This window comes from Trachinotus anak, unplaced genomic scaffold (genome assembly GCF_046630095.1).
Source record: "Trachinotus anak isolate AG129_WGS33_773 ecotype Australia unplaced genomic scaffold, CSIRO_AGI_Tana_v1 ptg000003l, whole genome shotgun sequence".
NCBI classification, from domain to species: Eukaryota; Metazoa; Chordata; class Actinopteri; order Carangiformes; family Carangidae; genus Trachinotus; species Trachinotus anak.
The window spans coordinates 14,135,564-14,158,034 of record NW_027273854.1 but is presented as its reverse complement, the minus strand read 5'-3'; the positions used below and the strand labels follow the sequence as shown (position 1 = coordinate 14,158,034).

Here is a 22,471-nt window from a genome sequence, read left to right as displayed (position 1 = left end):
GAGAGGTAGAGAAAGACTGAGAGGGAGAGAGACAGTAAACTTCTGTAAGAAAGAGAAATAAGAAGAAACAGTATTTACACTCAGTGTGAAATGCTACACAGGTGTCGCCTCTGAAAATGTAAGCAATCGTAGCCGTCCAACTCCAGGTCCCCTGGGGGGCCACGTTGCTCATGCCAGTGTTGAACTGAAGTTGTACATGTGATGTGTTTTAGTGAGTTTCAGTACTGATGTGTCTTGTGTCTATATCAATTGGCTTTTATAAATACACAGTGAGCTGAGAGAGTATTCATATTTTCAATTTATTATGGGATCACTATTCTCTGTTTTCATGAGACGGTCTTCACCCACACAAGTTAGGTAGTCCCATGCTTGCGGCTAACCTGCAGCATGCTGTACTGTCCTTTATGTGTGAGTAACTAGATCACACGCCTCCTCTTTGTCCACTAAAACAACCCTGCACTCGCATGTGGAAGGATATTAGTGCTGCTTTTCCTATTCCCATCCAGATTACCACCAGACTATCTCACCTTAATTTTAATTTACCGCCATTTGCTACTCAACCTGGCAACACTGTCCATAGAAAGTCTTCTTGGTGTGGTGTAAATGCTTGTAATTTAATGAATGTTGAGCACTCTCCCATGAGTAAGCCCATCACTGCTGTGGTTAGAATCGTGTGAGGAAGAGAAAGACGATCACTGGGAGTTCAGATGTCTCAGGGAGAAGTGTTCATTGTAAGCTTTGTGCCAAGGAGAAAAGGATGAGCAGTGCGAAGCCAGAATGTGAATCAGAGTAGTGCCACACCAATTTCTGAAGATGTCTTGTCCAGCAGGGCATAAATAACCCAGATGTCACATGTTCTTATACAAGTATTGTTATGAGTGTCTTGCCTTTTGTCCTTCTTCACTCATACTTGTCTGGAACTGGATTTTGTTCATGCTCCTCTGAGTTATGCTTATCCCTACTTCAGAGGACAGAGATGACTCCAGCTAGACACTATTGGTCATAATAAAAGCTAAACAGTGAACCATTGTCTAACAATTTCACATCATTATGATCTGAACTCTTGGAATATGACTGAAGCTTACAGAATGGGGAAAAAACCCTTAAAGGAAGAAAAAAATCTCCTTCGCTGTTGCAAACACACACATAGGTTATTATTATTATTATCATTATTAATTGGTGCTGCTCTCATAGCTACCGTTATTATTGATAACACCATTACACCTCTGGATATTACTATTTTTATTTTCGCAATATTAATCAACAATCATCAGTATATACTGTTCCTGGTCCCCTCCACTTTCCACTCTCTTGCCCCGTTCTCTCCATTTAACCCAATCGGTTGAGGCAGATGGCCGTCTGCCCTCAGTCTGGTTCTGTTGGAGGTGTCTTCCTGTTAAAAGGGAGTTTTTCCTTGCCACTGTTGCCAAGTGCTTGTTCAGTGTGGGAACTGTTGTGTTTCACTCAATAATGTTGTAAGGTCTTACCTTACCCTCTAAAATGCCTTGAAATAATGTATTTTATGATTTGCCCATTGTGCCTAAACAGGCAGATATAAACAATGCAATTTCTCAGAATTGGATAATTACAATTGAAATATAAACAAACTATTGACAAGAAATTAAATTGAACTCAATTGACCTGAAGCTGAGCGTTGAACGTTGGATTTCCTGATACTTCAAGCAGTTGCTTCCTTGGGAGGAAATTCCACGGAGTGTGCTGTCTTTACAGCAAGGGTGTGGCTGCACCCCTATTTGTCACAGTCACAGATGCGCTCCAAGGCCTCCTGTCAGTAACGCGCTGTCAGCACCTGGATAGTAAGACGTGTTGCTCCGAGGGGAATTTAGTCACCTTCACAATGTTGGTGAGTCAAAATGGAAAAGGTCTGTACGTCTACCCGCATGAGTAGGATGCCACAGAACTTGCCGTCTAACTCTGCTCTGATCTGTCAAAATGACGGATGGCCTTCAAGTTTATCCATCATTGTTAAAAAAAAAAATGGTGACAGAAAATATTCAGTTAACGTGACCTCTGCACGAAATCAACCCTAATAGATTCAATCCTCACCTTTAGAGATGATAAAATTGCTGCCTTTGGCATATTTAACATATACATACATATATATATATATATATATATATATATATATATATATATATATATATATATATATATATATATATATATATATATATACACACACACACACACACACACACACACACACACACACACACAACACAATATTGAGTAGTCACCAAAAGAACTTTGAAAACTAAAGCTCCTTTTAAATGACCTATTTTATAGTAACATTCACTGCACCTTATTTATTCCAGATGTCTAACTAGCTCTAGATCATTTTAGGGCGTCCTTCCTTTTCATCATTTATAAACATGCACCTTTAAAAAAAAAGATCTAACAAATAACAGACTAAGCCCTTGGTTTTCCCCTGAGTTCTCTGCTCTCATCAAGGAAAGCAATGAAGCCTGGTCACCAGCCAGAATTGTACAGGGGTCAAATCTATTGGATATCATTTAGACGCCTAAGAAACAATTGTGCAGCTGCAGTTAGGGCTGCCAAGTCAACACAGTATTTGGACATAATTACAAACCTGCCAAATGGACCCTGCCAAATTCTGGAAGACAGTCAAAAAGAACAAAGCCACTACTCCTCTACTTGCTCCAAAGCTTACATTTAACTGTTACTAAGTGTCAGAACTGAACTAATGAACATTTTCTTCTGTCGACTTATTTGAGGATAGACCTTTATGACCTTTCCATCATTAATGATTGTGTGCCTAGGGCGAGACCAGATTCCCAGTTCTCCATTTAGCCTTTCCTCATTGATCTTGTTCAGGAAACAGGCCATCAATATCTTAAAGTCAGTTGGAGATAATAATTTGCCTCCTTTTCTTTTATATATACACTTTTATATATTCAACCTTTCTATCTCATGGGGGAGCCCAGTCTGTATTCCTGACAGTTACAATGGCTGTGCTGTTGGGATCCTTTCTGGGCCATGTCCTGTTCACCATTTATATCAATGAAATTGCCTCTTTCCTATATGGCTGCCAAATTCATCTTTACGCAGACGGAAGTATTTTGTGCTATATTGCTGACTCTGTTCAGTCTTTGAGAAACTACACTTTTTTTAAACCCATACCCTAATTAAAGCTGTTTGATGTGACTATACCAAACCATTATCTGGACTTTTTACATGGCAATAAGAGGCAGTGGCGCCTATTGCCTATTGTCTATGGCTGTCAAATCAAAAATAACTGAAACTGTAAGAAAAAAAAATGGACAGAATGAACAAAATAGTAATTTAATAGTAATATCACAGGAGTTTAAATATTAAAGTTTATCCTGTATCAAAGTGGAGTGTCTTTGGAGTCTCCGGAGTCTGGAGTAGACACATTTGCTCAGTGAAGGTCTTGCAGATTCAGAACAGATTTCTTGTGCACAGCTGGAAATTGCTGCCTCAACATGAAAAGGGTTCACCCAGAATATTAGAATCCATCCCCCAGGGACCATAAATATCCTCAAAAAATTTAATGGAAATTTTGGTATTAGTTTTTGACATCTTGGGTAGAAAGTTAGCAGTTTGACATGAGGGTATCCCAAGAGGAAAACTCTTCAAGTTTCCAAAATGGAAATGGTTCAAGCATGAATGTACAGTACATTTGGGCAGTGTTTCTTCTGAGATCTTCTGACAGTCCTAGTATCGTCCTTTAGGACAACATTTTCCTTACAGATCCACTTTGACTCCTGTTATGTAAACACAGAGCATGCCAACTAGACAAAAACATATTCCAAAACATAACATCATAATTCATGAGGATTATGCAGCTGTACAGCATTTTGAGGAATTAGATGAATTGTTTTTTTTTTGTTTTTTTTTAATCGTCATAGTATGAAGGCGAGGCATAAACCAAAAATTTGAACAAGATAAACAAGTAGACCTCAAGTACGCTCCTAGTTCTAGGAATACTTCATGTGAAAATTATTTTACTAAGCAAAGACACAACACTGCAACAGGCATGTCTTCAATGAGATTTGATTTTGATTTTTTTTTTCTTAGTCCTCTTTAGTTTTAACCTTGCTCAGGCAGCGAGAGCACACTTGGAAGACACGTCTGATCTGTTTGAGTAATCAGCTTGAAACCCTGTGTGTTTGTGTATGTACTGTACTGTATAAGCTTATGTGTTTGTTTTAGCCTCTGCAGGGGGCATGCAAAACATTCTCTGCGTGAACTCACGTCACTTGCAAGTATATTTTAACTGTGAGTAAAAGCTCATAGGATGTTTTCTTTCCTCTGTATGTGAGACCTGTGCTCTTGTCATCTATCACGCACGTGCCTGCTTACTTTGCCTAGTCATTATCATATGCAATTCTGTGCTCTTTCTCCATTTTACTTGCAAGAGGACGAGCAGGATCAGCCCAGTATTAATGCTGAAAATGAGATGTCATGCTCAGCTCACTTTCGGGCAGCTGGCCGGACTCTCGCTAACTGATTTAGACTGTGTGTGTGGGTATGTGTGTGCTCGTGTGTGTGCGTCAGGGTGAGGGTGAAAGTGCCAGAGGGAGAGAGGCAGAGAGAGAAAGAGGGAAAGAGACAGATAAAGACAGACAGAGAGGAAAGTGAGAAACCAATAGAGAAAGAGCGAGAGCAAAAAAGGGGGCCATGTGTGTCAGTTTCTCTGACAGTTATTTTCACAAATTATTCATAGATATGCAGTGTGTTGTGTGCTGATGGCTTGAGGTGTGTTGTGACAGGTGTCCTGCTCTGTGACTGAAACAGGAAGATAGGTAGCATCTCATTATATATAGCACCACTTACAGATGGAGCCATCTGTCACCTTGTACCCTTCTGATGCATCATCAGCCATTATTGTCATCATTATTGTTATCCTGCTTGTCTGCCCTGGTGATGTTAATTCAAGTGAACCACAGCAGCCGAACTGAAGTGAGAGGAACTGGGTAGGAGAATCAGATATGGAGAAAGGCTTATGATGGATGGATGGATGGATAGTTGGATGGATGGATGGATGGATGGATGGATGGATGGATAGATTTGTTTTCTATTTCTCAGGCTTGTCATGGGTCCACTGCGCGTTTCTTCGTGGTCTTGATGCAGAGGAAAATCATTATGCTTCTGAAAATCCTCTCCTCCTCTCATTGCTCTTCCTATCTCACCTGTTTCACTGTTTTCTCAGCTCACGTCTATTATTCCACATTGTCACTCCCCTGCCATTCCATTTTCTTTTGAAATCCTTTAGTGCTGAATGATGCATTATTTACTGTTATTTTTTCTGCTCTTCTCCATTAAACATTGATATATTTTACCAGAAGGCATTTCTTTGTAACATTAAATATGCTGTTCCTTGTCCTTAGAAATTGAAGCAGCATGTTGGATGTTATGATTAGTATGACTGCCATGGCTGTAAAAGGACATAATGAACAAATTTGCTTGTCAATGAAATAAAGTCGGTGACTGTGCTTTAAATGCGATTTATATGAGTGACTGTTGCTGTACATGAGATTCGAAACGCAGGTTGAACAATAGAGACTGTTTTGACATGAGTAGTCTTTCTTTTGATTGCAAAATACCCAGTGATGTTTAAAGTATTTTTCACTTTAACTCCTCTTTTCAGGCCAAGTTCGGTCTCCTGGAACCCTGGCAGAATCACTGAGGACCCAAACCAAGTCCAAGAGGAGGAAAAGAACCAACTCATTTTGGTGTACAACATCAACCACCTGCCAACCGCAGGAACATCTTCCCTCACCGGAAAGTCTTCATAAAGGATACGATACACTGCACTTTTTTATCTTAATAAAGACAGCTGAGGATTGAGAGGCACCAAGTACGAGAGGAAACAGGTAGGAGATTCTTTTTTGCTAAAAAGAATTTCTTTCCCTTCGTGCTGAGGTTTTAGCTTTCTCTTTTTTGAAAATGGAGTCCTTTGACTGGTAGCTTCAAACGAATGTTTCTGTAAGTCATTCACCTTGTGCGTGACTCTGCTTCTCTCTGTCCCAAGATATAACCTACCTCGCATTTTGTCTCACACACACATGCAAAAAAGAACACATAAAAAGTATTGAAAATCTTACGCAACAGCACAAAGTGAAACAGCCTCACTGTTAGAGACATATCTCTGCTTTAAAAAACGAAATTTTCTCGCCAGTGTATGTTTACATACATGTGTGTAAACATACACTGAAAACTGGGAGGCCACTATACTTGTGGAAAAAATGTGGTTAGGCATTCAGTTGTGATAGTTAAGGTTTGATTCAGGGGCAAAGGAATGCATTATGTTATTGATGAGCCCCACAAAGATAGGTGTACATGGGTGTGTTTGTGTTTGTGTGTGTGTGTGTGTGTGTGTGTGCAGTGCATGAGTGTGTGTAAGGCATTTGGCATAGTTTAACACAGGGGTGAAAGCATTAGTTAGTGTCTTCGCAAGCATTTATTATGCCATCTTCACTGCTTTTATTGCACTTACTTTACTGGCAACACTGTCATTAGTGCTGACAGTTCTTCACTTGCCACAGCTATTATATTCTGTCTGTGTGTGCGCATATGTAAGTGTGCTGTGTGTGTCAGGCAGAGATAAAGTAAAAGAAGTAATTGTTGTAATTATTTCTTCGCTTCCCGCCTGCTGTGCTTGTGTTTAGAAAAAACTCACTAGTCTAAGAAGAATGTAACTCAGTTTATCCACCTTCATACTCATGAAATTAAGTTTCAGCATCATTTTATTGTGATCGTATGTCATTATCTTAATTGTGGAATAGACTCTGTGATCCTGACAACAGCAGGTTACGCATTTAATCGTTGCAGTGGAATTGATTTTGCGAATCAAAAAATACACACCTAGAGCAATAGCAGTGCCATCAATGGTTAATATGGGCATGGAAAATAAAATCACACCAATAATACTATATACAAGAATAGTTTTGTATCATATTTTATGTTTTTTTTTTCCAGTATTGATTTACTGTCTTTAACAAGTACAGAAAAAAAGAACTTGGAAAGAACGATAGGACCAGTACAGCCTTTCAATAAGAATACAGAATAAAATATTGCAGATATTTAGAGTCTAAAATTCACTCATGAGCATCTATGTTTGTGCATTATAATATGAAAAAATACTAATTAACTGGCTGGATGTTAAAATTTTGTTGAAAAAGCCCATACAAGAAACTGAAGGGAAGTCTGGAAAAGAATGAAAAAAATAAAAACCAGAAATGATATTGCTCATCTGAAATGCCTACCTCCTGTAAACACAGATATCAGGTGCAGATAACAGGGTGAGAGGGGGTACCACAATTTACATCATGAATTACTATTACACGAAGATTAAAACCAGCTTTCTAGTGTATATTGTGCATGATATTTCTTATTGTGACTATCAACTGGAAATCATGCTACACTGCTGCTGACCTACAATTATAGTCTTGACAATAATTAACCAAAACAGCGATATGTGAAAAGAGCTGTTTTTATTGTATGTTATTTAATGTCTTGTATGCATTGTTAATTTACCCCAGCCTCCTCGGCACAATAAACATTGTAACTATATGGAAATTAGTTTTGCAATCTGGATTATAAAAAGCAATTACTGTATTCATGCAGGGCTTGGTTTGAAATGCATCTTTGTTCTGAGCCTGCACTCTCACAGACTCAGTGGTGCCACTCCGAATCAGCCTGGTGGGAAAAAAATACAGATTGGGCCTTAAAAATGTTGAGGTAACCCACAGTCAATAAGTGAGAGATAGAACACTGGTAGGTGACTGCAGCAAAAATATGATTTACAGTGTATCATATTATATAATTGAGTCATTTAGCCTCTCAAACTGTTTGTTCTGTTTTGCTGTGCAGTTGAATTTTCTAAAACATAATGATGTGTCCACACAATGATTTCTGTTCCTCAATGCCAGACATGGTTTCAAGCAAAGACAGTGTGTGGTGTTCTTTCATTTCAGCATACACTCACTGTCTCATGTGGGCATGACGACAGCGTCCTTACGTGCACCACCAGTCAGCGTGAGCTTCAGCCTCTCTGTTGCACCCAGAGTCTCAGCGTGGGGAGACCTTCGAATCATAGCAGCAGCCCATTCTTCCTTCTTTTGAAAAATCCTCAGCAGTGAATGTAGGAATAGCAGAGTTTACTAACTAAAGGGCCAATTTGCTGTTTTGTGCTCTAGTTTAACAAAATGGCCCAGTCACTAAAGGGGAAAAGGAAAACCCAAAGCCTCCACAAGCTCTAACGTTTTAATTTTAATAACTACAGTGACAGCACAGTGACATCATGAAAGCCACACCCAGAAAGACAGAAATAAAACAAGCACATAGTTCTCATGAAGGAATCAGAGGTTATTTTCTGAGTAAACATGATACTTAATGTGCAATGTCATGTGCATGCTCGTTTCTTATATAATCAGCTGTGACCTGATTAATCAGTAGCTGTAACCCTGTAAAAATTTATATGGTTGGTTGCACAGTTACATCCGTCAGCGATATAATCGTCTATATGAGTAAATCCCCTTTCCTTTTATGTTTGAAGGCTTTTTACCCCACAACTCTCAGTGGGCTCTGAGGATGGCATTGTCAGTTAGTCACTCATTTCAAATCAGTTTGGTCCACTTGGTTATAAAAGCAGAATGGCCTCTAGAGCCCCCTTACAGGGCTCTCTGAGTCTGACAGGAGAACTAATAAAACCTGGTGATGCTTTTGTGGACTTTAAGTACAATACAGCAAAACATAAAAGAGCGTCTGATGCACAAACCAACAGCAGTGGGTGGAAACTCACTTAATAGAGCTTCCTATAAGACATAAAGTACTGAATTTTTAATTAGTTTTCATTTTAGGACAAAACTGACCTCTTTTGCACACAGACAGCCTATTTACAGTGTGATTCACAGAAGGCTAAATTCTCAGTGTACTTACCATAGAAATCTGGCCAAGGTGATATGGAGGTATGAAAGAGATATGTTCTATTGCAGGGATGACTGAAGTGAGCCAGAGGCACTGACTTCATTACTGCTATGCTAAGCAGAGAATATATAGACATTAACATTGCTTCTGTTAACCGACAGAGAAACTATTAACAATTATAGGCTGTTAATAGAGGCAAGTATTAACTTATTTAATGAGACTCAGGAAAACATCAAGCCTGCTACTCTATGATCTTTGTCATTATCAGCATTGTTAATATTCTGGTAACACTTCAGGTGTTTGCATCTGGCTCCTTCCTGTCACATTTTGGCTGTGCTCCTGGGCCAATTGGCCAATTTTCCATCGACGTGACAGGAAATTCAATGTTGCAGGCTTGTCACTTGTTGAAGGTGCCATTGATGGCAGCATTTTAAGCAACAGAAATATCTGTACAGATGGAAAATACATGGCGAGGGATATATCGGCATGAAAGAAAGAAATAATATTCTGCACCATTATGTCGGGTGATGGTGCCTTCTAGCTTTACCCATGAATAATGAGCCCAGTTTGAAATCTATCTAATGATAGGTAGGAACTCAGCACATACATGACGCTGCGTCTTAAAGAGCTCTGCAAACCATTTGGGCATATTTGAAATTTGTGGTGTCAGTGACCTCTACTGTTTTCTCTAACAGAACCCCCTAGACTTTGCATGAAGGAAAGTAAAACGCTGCAACCCTTTGTACAGCAGATAACACACCATACATAAACTGATGCCGTGCACTTTTAACAAGCTCATCCATATGATAATTAATTTTGTAATCTGAAAACTGACTTAAATGAGATGCTTGCAACCAATGGTGCCACATTTAGCAAACAAGTAAAGAGCCAGTTATTCCTGTTTTGTGATTGCCATCGGTGTGAATGCCAATGATGGCAAGGTTGTTACAACAACAGCCTGAGGAAACTGCTGCACTGGGACACAGTAGAGCATACAGTACTCACACGATACACTTATTCTTATAAGAGCTGTCCAGTGTAACCACATTTGACGTTTTAGTTATCAAGAGAAGCTGCATTTAGGTTTAGTGCCTCAGTTAAGAGCCCTTTGAAACCAGTTTCACACCAAGGGGAAATCTCCTCCGACTGCAAACAAACAAATGTATGCAGGGCCATCCAAGCACGGTATATTTTTATGCTGTTTGTTCTGAGGGAGATTCACTTTCTTTTCCTGCGTGTGTTTATTTAATTTGTGTACATCCTCAAAAGCAGACATGCAAGTATGTGTGAGCGTGTGTATGCTGTGTGTCTTTGTCATGGCTGTGAACTACTGTCAGCCTAAGTAGATTTTAGTTGCAGTCAAGGGTGTAACCCTTATTCAAGCACTCTTCTTCATTGAAACTGGCCTTGTATTCACCAATACTGAGGCCCACAACTCTTCACACCATTCAGAGGGAGTGAAAGACGTGTTGATACTGTTGATGTGCAGAGGGATGGCCCGAGTGAGGGGTACGGAGAAAGAGAGAACAAGGGAGGCAAAATCTAAACAAGTGTCTTCGTGGTGCGAAAGCTTTAACGTAATGTTTTTATATGTGCCACAGACAACCCAAGTGTCTGCTCACATTCCGATCCACCCCATTTAATCATCAATCTAGCAAATCCTGCTTTAATTATGAGCCAGTCCTCCTCCTCCACCCAGACTCAATCAGAACAAATAAAAGAGCCTTTTCAGCTATAATGGGATTATCGATTGGGTGACAGCCTAGAACTGAGACTTTGTGTATGTTTGCGTCTGGCTGTGAGTGTGTGTGTGTGTGTGTGTGAGTGTGTGTGTGTGTGTGTGTGTGTGTGTGTGTGCATGTGACACAACTATGCTCTGGGTGCATAGTTGAGCAGTCCGGAAGTGATAAATGGAAAGACGTGTGTGTGTGTGTGTGTGTGTGTGTGTGTGTGTGTGTGTGTGTGTGTGTGTGTGTGTGTGTGTGTGTGTGTGTGTGTGTGTGTGTGTGTGTCAGCAGCGTCTGGAGTGTTATCTGTGTGTGTGGGTGTTTTGCCAGTGAGGGGCTGAAGGAACGGAGCATTAAATTACCTCACAGTTTGAGTCTCATCAAGTGTGCGACGTGTTTTACTGATGAGTTCTGAGCTTATTTTGACTCATATCCACCAAGAGTTTCATTACTTTGCTTCTCCACATTATTTCAGACTTCAAAGTGGCTGTAAATTGTCTTTTGTTGTTGACTTGAAAAAGCAGATGCGTAAGGCTTACTGCAGCTAGGTTTAGATTTTATTGCTACCAGTAAATTTGTAAAAACACATTTCAGCTAAACAAGAATGAAAATGGTGCCTGCTGATTAACATTTTCATGTCCAGTTTATTTTGTCTCAGTGGTGACTGCTATTTTTCCAGTTTCTTTGTTTTCCATATTATTTTGCATGTAGAGATTTATAGCACCAGTGGGTGAGACAGTTTCATATTTTTACCCCACAATTATTTATTTATAATTTTTTTATATATCTATTATCACTTTGTATGTGATAGCACTTTTCTTGAAAGACAATATAAATCCAGTTTATTGTCCTGCATTTGCCTCATACTCAGTCTGGGAGGTTTTGGGCTCAATCTATGTTTATTGCTTTGTCCATTTGTGAGCAATATATGAGTATGAATGTACACTGGTATGTATATTCATGCTCCTACAGATTTTGATGAATAGGATGCTGTTGTCTCTATTTGTAAGATTACATATTTGGATTTTAAAATAATGTTAGTAATCTTACTAGTTGTAAACCCATGTTTTGGCTGTAACCCTGTATAACTACAGTGTCGAGGCCAGGACAGAGAGGAAGTAAAAGCAGCCTGGTGATATTACAGTATCAGACCTTGGCCGACATCTGCACTTCTCGCTGCCTGTCTGTCTGTCTGTCTGTCTGTCTGTCTGTCTGTCTATGTCCTCTCGGTTCCTCTCCTCTTTCATTCACTATGATGCTGCGAAACACATGCAGGTCTCAAGATTAAAAGGCAACGAGGGAGGAGAACAAGATAAAGAGCAGGAAGGGAATGCATGTTTAAATGCATGGAAACATATAATGCCACTCACACAGTTTTACTTTCTTAACATGGCTTTTTGTCTCTGCTTTCTTGCCATTAGCCTGCATATGTTTTCACTCCCCTACATCTGATCTCACTCTGTCTTACTGTCCTGTCTCCATCTCTCGCAATGTTACTGCCTCTCCCACTTTTTTTTTGTTTGGTTTAATTGTGGCACTCATTGTGCCAGTATGCTGTGTCTAGCATTCACTAATTCTGCTAACATTAGGTTACATCACTGGCCCTTTCCTCCTTTAATACAGTATTTGCACCATAGCTTATTCTCTGTGCCTGGCCACCGTGCAGCGAGAAGGTGATATGATCCAATCTGTCGGGATGTTGTTTGACTCTTGTCTCTTTCTCAGTTTTGTCGCTCTGTCTCTGCATCTATAGATGCTTCTATAATATCTCATCTCCTCCTGCAGCACATTCATGCTTGCATGGGTGCATTCAGAAACACAGAACAGACGGTACACAGATGCATGCACACACAGATATGTCCAGTGAAACAGAGGCACACACACACATAATGGAAATTTAATGAAAGAGGTAAAGAGAGACTCTGAGATCAAATGAAGGAGTTGGGGACACAGTATACTCTTTATATGCCATGTTGTGTCATGTTATGTCATGTTATGTCATGGTTTGACCTAATTCTCTTTCTCTCGCAAGTAACTCAACTTTTTAACATTACCTCATATTTTCCTGGCTCCCTCCATCCTCCCTCATTCTTTCTTTGAAGTGTTAATCTGCTTGCCAGGTCTGTTGGCTAATGAAGCTCTAGCCTTGAAGTAATTATCAGTGCCTCGTGTGTGTAAGAGTGCCAGTGACACAAAAAGAACTCCAATTTGAGGAAAATGGCAATTATCACCGTAATTATCTTTCTGCATACTGTTTGTGTGTGTGTGTGTGTGTGTGTGTGTGTGTGTGAGTCCATGTGTGTGAGAGACAGTTAAATATGGTTCTCAAGTTATAGTATATCCTCAGTACACTGACAACATATGTACATATGTAGTCTAGCTCTTTCAGTACAACATTGGTTACTGGAGTGAACAAATATCATTCTTACACATACACTTCATGTAGACACACACACACGCACACACACACACACGTATGCATGCACGCACGCACACACACACAGATCCAGATACTGCCTGTAGCATACCCTTAATTGAGGAGCAGAGAGGAGACAGGGATGGGGATGGGGAGAAGGAAAGAACGTGGACGATCTGAGATGAGAAAAACGGAACAGAGGAGACGACATCACTGCTATGGCAGCATGGTATTGGTCATGGCATACAAATGGAGAACATTTAAGCTTGAGAAAGAACGAGACAATGTGTATTTGTTTTTGAGAAGAGTAGGAGGCTGCATGAGCCTCATTTCATCCACATTTATCTACGCTGACACTCACATTATGGCTCCTTCCTAGTCTACAGAGGTAAATAGAGAGATGGGTGGTGGTTGTGTATTACTTTGTAATTTAAAAAAATATTTTTTTGGTTCCTGGTACCATATATTTGTAGTAAATGTGTCCTATTATATTATATTATATTATATTATATTATTCTATATTGCTGGTTTGGTAAGAATGCACTTCTGCACACTGCCTGACAGACTAGAGGAACTAGAGGAGAACACAGGAGAAGCAACAGTATGGGAGAGAAAGAAACATCCCCCATTTACAGCAAACCATACATGTTGCATAAGCTGACCTATCTACTGCTGTAATCAGATCAGTATGCTTGCAAGCCCCCAATCCAGAAACGACTGCTTAATAACAGCAGTTCAGCTAAAAACATAATGACTGACAGCTGGAGGTTGAGGTAGAGAAAGAAAGAGAAATATGATCAAAGGAAGAATGAAGCATCACTCACACAATCCTCCCGTGGTGGCTGTGTACATCCACACCCAGCCTGAGGTTTTCTTTGAATGCGTTTGTTTCATGGGCAAATCGCAGCAGGGAACAGTGCCTTGTGTGTGAGTGTGTCTTTTTACTGCGTTTCTGCCATGTATATTTTATGACTCCTATGATATCGCTAGGTCCATGTAATCTCTAATGTTCACTGTTCTCTAAGAGTGAGGGAGGTTGGTGGGGGAGGGTGTGGCGTATGCTTGAAGATCAGAGTATGTCCGTATACATATATTACAACACAGAATGTGGACTGCCTTCATCACAGGATTTTGCAGGACGATTGCAGGGCTGTTCAGAGCAGCAGCGTCCATGACACTTAAAACCACTACAGGGATCAGAGCCCCACTTTCTCCAGGCAGTCTTGGGCATCATGTGTCACTGCACCAACCAAAAAGAACCAGCATCTGCATAGAAGATGAATGTGTCTAAGAGTGAAGAGAACATCAATAGAGAGAAGGAGGGCACTTTCAACTGTCCATTATTACCTGCCCTGCGGAGTGATGTTAAACCTGTTGTAAAATAATTAAATATGTGGCTATTAATAAGATATCAACTGAGAGGCTAATTTTTGTCTACTTAAACTATTACTGTAATACAAAGGGAGGTTGGAGAGAGGTCTAATGTTGCTGACTGTAAGGGAAAATGTTTTACAGTATATGGCCTTTTTTTTTGACTGCATTTGTCCATCCTCAAACAGTCCCCGTCTCAAAAAGTCCACATCAGTTTTTTTTCCCCCTTTCCCCTCTTCTACTCTCAGTGTGGTGACAGTGGTTGCGCTACGGTGTCTGTGTCTGTGTCTGTGTGTGGTACTGCAGTGAAGTGGTTCTATTCCAACCACACATTTGTTGTATTTTGTTTTTGTTCGGCCCAGTTGCACTCTGGGATTTGATTATGCATGTGTTTGAACAGAAGCCACTGTGTGCAGTCACAGAGAGTTTTTCATCCGGTTTATAAATTGAGTCACAGTGAGACAGACTTCACACTCAGATGTACAGTATTTAGTTTTTATTTGTTCATGTTATTTCATTTTGATCCCATCAGTCCATACAAATAAACAACAGCTTAGTCCATAATTCTCAATACGATTACTTTTTCAAAACCAATTGTAGCCTACGTGAGCGCAGAAAACTCCTTTGAACCACTGGATGTCTGATCACATTATTTTTGTAAAGGATTACACTTGATACTTGCAGAATGTTAAATAATACAAAACACAGGACTGCTGCACTGATGTGTTCAGTACACAAACAAGCGATTCAGCTTCGTGTACACATACCAGATTCACAGATGCTGATAAGAAAATGGTGAGCTCTGTGACGGGCTGAGTAGAGGTGCCACTTTTTGATTTTGAGTTCAGCCCCCAAGCTGCAGCATTTCATCCAGCTTTCCGCTCTGCGCTGTTTTTCGTGTCACTCTCTGCTGCAGCCTTTACTCAAATAAGCAAATGTGCTATTAAAAAGTTTGGGTATGCAGATTTTTTTAGAATAGTTACAGGAACTTACTGGGCCAAAGTGTGTATGTGTGTGTGTGTGTGTGTGTGTGTGTGTGTGTGTGTGTGTGTCTGTTTATGTGTGTGTCTCAGTTAAGATGCGCGCCCACACACACTCAAACCTTATGACCACAACACACACATACATTGCCAAGAAGATGGAACTGGAGCACTAAATGAGGAACAGTGTCGTCTGAGACTTAGCCCTGTGTTATTTTAAACCTGGGAAGCATGTCAGGGTTACACTATCTAGGTAGCCTAGAATGAGAGTGACCTGTTAGCTCATGCTGCACATTGTATGGGTTGTTAAACAGGTGTAAAGCCCTAAAGGTTGCTTCAAAGACAATCCAACTCAAAAACAGTGAAAAAAACAAAGAAAAACAAAAAAAGAAAGTTATGCAAAGCAGTCATTAATTTCGCTATGAAAACTTAATCAAAATGTAATATTTGGTGGTTCTTCTCTTTAGTTCTGAAGCCCACACTTAGAATAAAAGTATGTAATGATTACCTCAATATCATTCTCAAGTTGATTTTGCTATTACTAGTTAGTGATCAGCAGAAAACACATAACTCCCTGATGTAGTGTTAAAAATGCAGAGTCATTCTGCTGTTTCTACACCATGGTAAGTCCACTGTCTTTCAGTGACGACAGTGTAATAAATGCATTATTAACATTGCCCTAATTATGCTGTTTATTTTAGAAAGGCATGGTGGGATGACTCAGTCAGTGCATACAGCACCATCTTGGTAAACTTTCAGTTTCATGAAGACACAACCCTGGCTGACACACCTGAATGTCGCGTCTGAATTTGTCTTGTGCCTCAGGAAAAAATCACCTTCCTCCTTGTGAATGTTTATTTCAGTCTCATGAGTCAGTTTGTGTAATGGTACTTTAATACTACCTCCTCTTAGTAACAACTCAGACTTGATTGTTGTTTTTATATGTGTAATAAATGAGGGTCGGTGCGTAGTGTCTTTGTGACACATTAACATGAGTTTTCGTCCCTCAGGGTGATAATATCTTCATGTCATGTTCAATCTCACTCTTCTCATTTACATTCAGTTGTTTGAGTCTGGTAGAAAACTGGTCTGTTCCCCACTTTTTTTTAAATCAGAAGATCACATCTGATTTAAATTAAGGTAAAACACTGGTGGTGAAATGCAGCCACTCTAATTGCACGAAATGTGCTTCTTGTCATCTCTATGTGGTTTTGCTAAAACTGTGAACCACAGATCTATTTATGTGTGCGCAACCAAGACAGACTTGGCTTACAGAACCGCAAGAATGTGGCAGATATCATTAGCGTTGCAGTCAGTGGTGTAAGAAACCATTGTTATCACAACTAAAGCCATTGTTCTTCCAATCCTCTGTTTCTGTATGATCACAGGCAATATGCTGATATGCCTACATACTCGTATCAAGAAATACTGTCGCCCACAGACAGAGGTAGAGAAAGAGTGAGAAGAGGAAAACCAGACATATTGATGGTTGCATAGGATGTGGGAAAGGTGAGAGAGAGAGGTTGGGAGAGATGGAGAATAGTAGGTAAACTGATAATGATGAAGCCCAGGGGAGGATACATGTTTACTCTCCCTAATATTGTTCTTTGTCCTGTTCTGTTCTGTCCTACTCCCTGCTTCTCCCTCTCTTTATCTCTTTCTCACCTTCTCAGCTCATCTCTCTCTTTCTCCTCACACTTTTTTCTCCTAATCACAGGTTTTCCTTCTCTCCCACATTTTTTTTTTCCGTTTGCTATCTGTCCTCTTTCACTGCTTCTTTTTTCCCTCTTTCCCCGCCCACAACCCACTTCTCACCATCTGACCTCATAATCTTAGTGATGCAAGGTCTTCGACTACCTTCCATCCACTTTTGATCTATAATTCATCTCAACACCCTTCTGTAGGTGTACACACTCGAACACAGTAAAACTATTGCACTTCACTCCCTGATCCTGTCTTTCACATTTTTTTTCTGTATCTGACTGACATCTCAAAGAAAAAAGAAAGGAAATGAGAGAGAGGCACTGTTCTCTAAATGACACTTTTAACTGGCAAAGGACATTTTAAAAAGTTGAATTGAAAGTCAAATATGGCCTTAAAAGAAACGTTAAAAAGTGACATTATGCTTCTGTATAAAATAATAAACCCCTCAAAAAAAAACAAAAAAAAAAAACAAGTAACAAACTGTAGCTGAGCACATACACTACAGTGCTCTACCTCTCCAGTAACAGGAATGACTTTAACATACTTCATCACTGTCCTCAGGACTTAAAACATAGATGCTACACTGATTACTGGTCCTTATATTGTCATACATACCATTATGTAATATTGTCCCATCTGGGCTAGAGGGTGGATATACCCAATACCCAAACCCGACAGGTAGGGCCAGGTTTGGACTTATATTTAGAAATGATGTTTGGATTCAGGTTGGGTTTGATCACGTCTGCCTTTTGACCGTCATTTACTAGGTGTCCAGACATGTGTCATCAGAATAAACAGGCAAGCTGTAACCACTAACCCTAAGCCTCACAACAGGGTAATACAAATTCAGTGCTTTAGCCTATATTAAGTGCGTTGGGCTTGTGTCGGGTTTCAGACATACAAAACAGAACGTTTGAGTTTGGGTCCAGCTCAATTACTACTCTCTCAGACTCAGGTTGGATTCAGACAGAAATACTCCACTCTAACCTGGACCACTGTATTTGTTAAGGCATTTCTAGGTTGTAATGATTTCAGAACTGTAATTAACACAAATTCAGAAAAGGCGAATGTTACAACCCCGCAGATGTCTAAGGATAAGGGAAGCAACATATAGTGATGTCATCCGGCAAGCTTTTTATTGTTCAGATAACTGAAAATGAAATTAGAGAGAATAATTACAAACTCTGTGGTCAATAACTAAACAACAGAAAGAGAACTCTGTGGGTGGTGCCAAATCATAAAACAGACAAAACAAGTTTCTTGGGGTGCCTCGGTGTCTCGCCTGGTAGAGCGCATACCTTTAAGGCTTAGTCCTACCCGCAGCGGCCCTGGGTTCGAATCTGACCCGCGGCCCTTTGCTGCATGTCATCCCCTCTCTCTCCCTGACTTTCCTGTCACTCTCTCACTGACCTATCCAATAAAGGCATTAAAAAGGCCAAAAAATAACTTTGAAAAAACAGACAAAACAAAAGCTGCTTCCTTCCCCTGAACCCCCACTGACTTATCTACAACCATTAAAATAAATGGTATAAATAAATAACACTGCCTGTCTGCACTAATCTCATCTGTTTAACAAAAAAAACACAGTAGGGCCGCCACCCATAGCCTAGTGTTCTCTAAACAATAAAAACAACTGTGTTACTATGCAACAGAAGGAGTATGAAAGTAACAAAACACACTAAGCTTATTGCCTATAAATCCCCAAACTACCACTTGCCTCAATCAAGGTAACAATACTTCATATTAAAGGACCCACTGTTCCAGCACAAGTTGGCGGTCCCAGGGTGCACATGCAGAGTAGGTTGAAGCAGAATCCCGTTTGAAGAGAGGATGACATCAAACAGATCTATTGAAAAGAGAAATAACTGCACCACAACACAAAACCCCCCCCCCAAATATAATACAAAAAGGCGGCAACCCGTAACCGTGAACACAGTGGCTTGAGTGTGTAGCTTCCTAGTGCTGGTACTTTTGCATGTTCCACAGAAAAGACAAGCCAAGGATGAGAAATTGGAGGTAGATCAGGGCATCTTACAGGGTTGAGACACAGGTTTGATCCCCAAACTCATTCTGTCTACATGTCAGAGTATCCTCAGACAAGACACTGAACCCCAAATTGCTACTGATGGTCAGACCATCACCTTGCATCGTTGTCATCTGTGTGTGAGTGTGTGTAAGAATGGAGGAGAAGCATACTGTAAAGCACTGTTATAGAAAAAGCATTATGTATTATGACATTTTTTCACTTTCCTTGGTGTACTGTTGATTGGCTTGCCTGCATGCTGATATTTTTACTAATGCTTTTATCATTTATACTAATTCTTTCTTCTGATACTGTTCTTTTGCTGCGGTTTGTTCTGCACTCTTTGATTTTATCTGTGACTCTCTAAATGGATCTCCTTAAAGCTTGCTTAGAATTTAGGAAAGAAATGTTCCTTCTCCAACTTATAGGACAATATATCTTTAGCTATTTATGCATATGTACTGTATATTAGAGTGGTTACGAATGGAAGCTGAGGGGGGATGGATGAAGTGTATCAGAGAGAAGAATGGAAGAGAGAGAGAGTGGAGTGTGAAAAAAAATACTGGAGAAATATTTTGCTGTATGACCAGAGCAGTGAGCGAACAGCAGACTGGGGTGAAAAAAGGGAGGGTGAAATGGTAATAAATCTTGTGAATGTAGTCGCAGTCTTAGTATTTGCACTTCTTAACTCAACACTTGGTGCCAGGACAGCAGGGTGTATACTGGCAGAGGTTTTCACTCCCTCTTATAACTGGTTGATTCTTGTAGGTATGCCGTATTTAACATAAACTGCCATAATTCTTAAGCAGATAAAAATGGAATATGTAGGACTAAGAGCCATGTGAATAAACAGAGGAAGAATCAATACTTCTATTCTCATTGCTCATGGTGCTATGTGTATGCTTTCAATTTACACTGGGTGCCACTGGGTCAAATTTTCCAGCAGGAATGGAGAGACAAAACATAAACACAGAGTACTAAAGGGATAATCAACATGGCTGCATTTTCTTAATGCAAAAGCAGTAAGTAATTAAGTTTATGGGGAATTTGTCTTAATTAAAAGAAATGACAACATTTGCAGAAATGATAGTAGCACAATATTATTCATGCTGTTGCAAACTGATAGATTGAATTACATGTCAATTTAAAGGATGGAAGGCTAATGCAGAATGTTTAGATATACAGATCTTGAATGTTTTACTATTCAGCTGCGATGCTTTTGTTCTCTAGACTACACCCTGTTTGCAAAATATGGATTTAGTCCAGCAAGATGAGATGATGGCAAGCAGAAATCCCAAATATCAGACTTAAGTCTGTGTTTTTAGGCGCTCTGTGATTTTATTCACGATGTTGGGACCCAAAAGCAGCAGAAAAAGTTCAAACAAAGGCAATTCATTGTTTAGTTGTTAGTGGGGGAAACTTGGTGCTGGGTAGGCAGGATTGTGATTTGTTGATCTGGGGCAGACAGTAGAGCAGAGCAGGCAGTGGCTGGAACCTTCAGAAAACACTGGAGACACATGAGGATCAGGACGAAGCAGGCAAACCAGGAAGGCGGCAGGCTTTGGACCTGAAGCAGGGTTAACCAGGTTCAAAGACAACACAAGGAAATTGCCGTGAACAAGGAGAGTGGAGTGACCGCAGTACCACTGTGACACATAAAACAATCTGGCACAGAGTGGAGTGAAGGAGCAGGGTTTATACACTGCAGGCTTCAGGTGCAGTTGATAAGTGGATTGATTGGCAACAGGTGCACGGGTGAGTAGGCAGGACGAGGAAACTAGGCCGACATGCCCTGTTTTAAACAGACGCGCGTGCACACACACACACACACACACACATTCACAAAAATACAGAGATAGACAACAGGGGATGAACAAGACACACCAGGGAGGGGAAAACAGCAGATACACTAAGGATGAGGGAGGAATACTAGACTCTAACACATGTATCCTCCTCTTTAAAAAAGATGCACAGATTAGGTTTTTTTCCTTTCTAAAACCTTACAGTATGTCTTGTGCTCCCATTTTTCTCAAAATATGTATGGCAATAAAAATCAAAGCCATCAAATTAATTATGGGTTGTAGAGTCAAAAGATGATGCAATAACAATTCAATTTTAACGTAGACATAAAAAAGAAATACAGCAAATGGAAACCAACTGACTCCAGAAAGCATTTTATCAAAGTTTAAATATGCTTTGATGCACTCTTGTACTACCAGAGTCATCCACACATCCAGAGCCATATTCAACACACAAGTTATGAGAAAGCACTACAACGGGGGGCACAGTGACAGCACAAAGAGATTTACATACGTGTCTGATGTTTGTACTGTAGCAAAGGCTTACATCACTGGGGTGTGCTGCCAGACAGCCAACATTTTGTCCATGTCACACCAGGTAACATGCCTTTTCAACTTGGCTGCAGGGGGTGCACCAGGGAGACAAATTCTCAAGACATGAAGGATGAAATATTTCAGAGATTACAGTACATACAATAAGCATGTGCATCATGTTCACCTATGTACATTTTCACTGGAAAAATTGCAGTCTACTATAATTTAGGTAAGAATTTAAATGCATTTTTTGTATTTAATGAATGAGTGCTTTCACTTTTGTTTCATGTGATCTGTGGTGGTAAGACCAGCAGCAACTGTGACTTTATACCTTTTCAGGTATGCTCGTGTTCTCTTTTGATGAATCCATAAATCTGTCAGCAGGCTCATGATAGTTTCTTATTCCTTGATACTCATGTTATTGTCTTTACAGTTAACTGACACAAATAGACAAGACGGTAATTAAACAGCTAGACTAGATACTTGGTAAATGAGCTGTCACAATCAGTATGGACTTATGTATAAGGGGTAGATGTAAAACTTTAGTGAAATGAATTACAATATATCACAAACATTACTAGAAGCATAGATGGGTATGTAATCTATGCTATGGAAAGCAATTATGACAACAATTCCCTTGATCTATGTTTGCTTTCATAAATGTTAATAACTTAGTGATGTGCCAACTTGACCTGTGCTTAGTTCTTGTCACATCAGATGCCTGACCAGAAGATGATGCATATATCAAGGGAGGGATGAAATAAATCATTAACTTGTGCAAATCTGCCAACAGAATTAAATATTGTTGAAGCTCTACAAGGTGTAAGATATGGTCAGATGAAACTTTAATGAGCCCCACGGGGCAAAGTAGATTGTGACAGCAGCAAGTAGCAAGAGGATAGCAACAAGAATGGATAGAAGGAAGAAAAAAAAAAGATTCACTGGAGTTCTTGACCACTTCCAATGAGAAAGATCAAATGTCA

The 22,471-nt window shown here is 39.9% G+C and overlaps 1 protein-coding gene across 1 annotated transcript in view; it reads left to right on the top strand.

Annotated features, from left to right (window-relative positions):
- The window catches only part of LOC139618208 (protein phosphatase 1 regulatory subunit 29), a 71,257-nt gene that overhangs the window by 18,374 nt on the left and 30,412 nt on the right, over positions 1-22,471 (top strand). Inside the window, exon 2 of the mRNA XM_071473949.1 lies at positions 5,654-5,879. The gene's annotated coding sequence lies outside the window, so the exon portion shown is untranslated. The remainder of the gene's footprint in view (positions 1-5,653; positions 5,880-22,471) is intronic.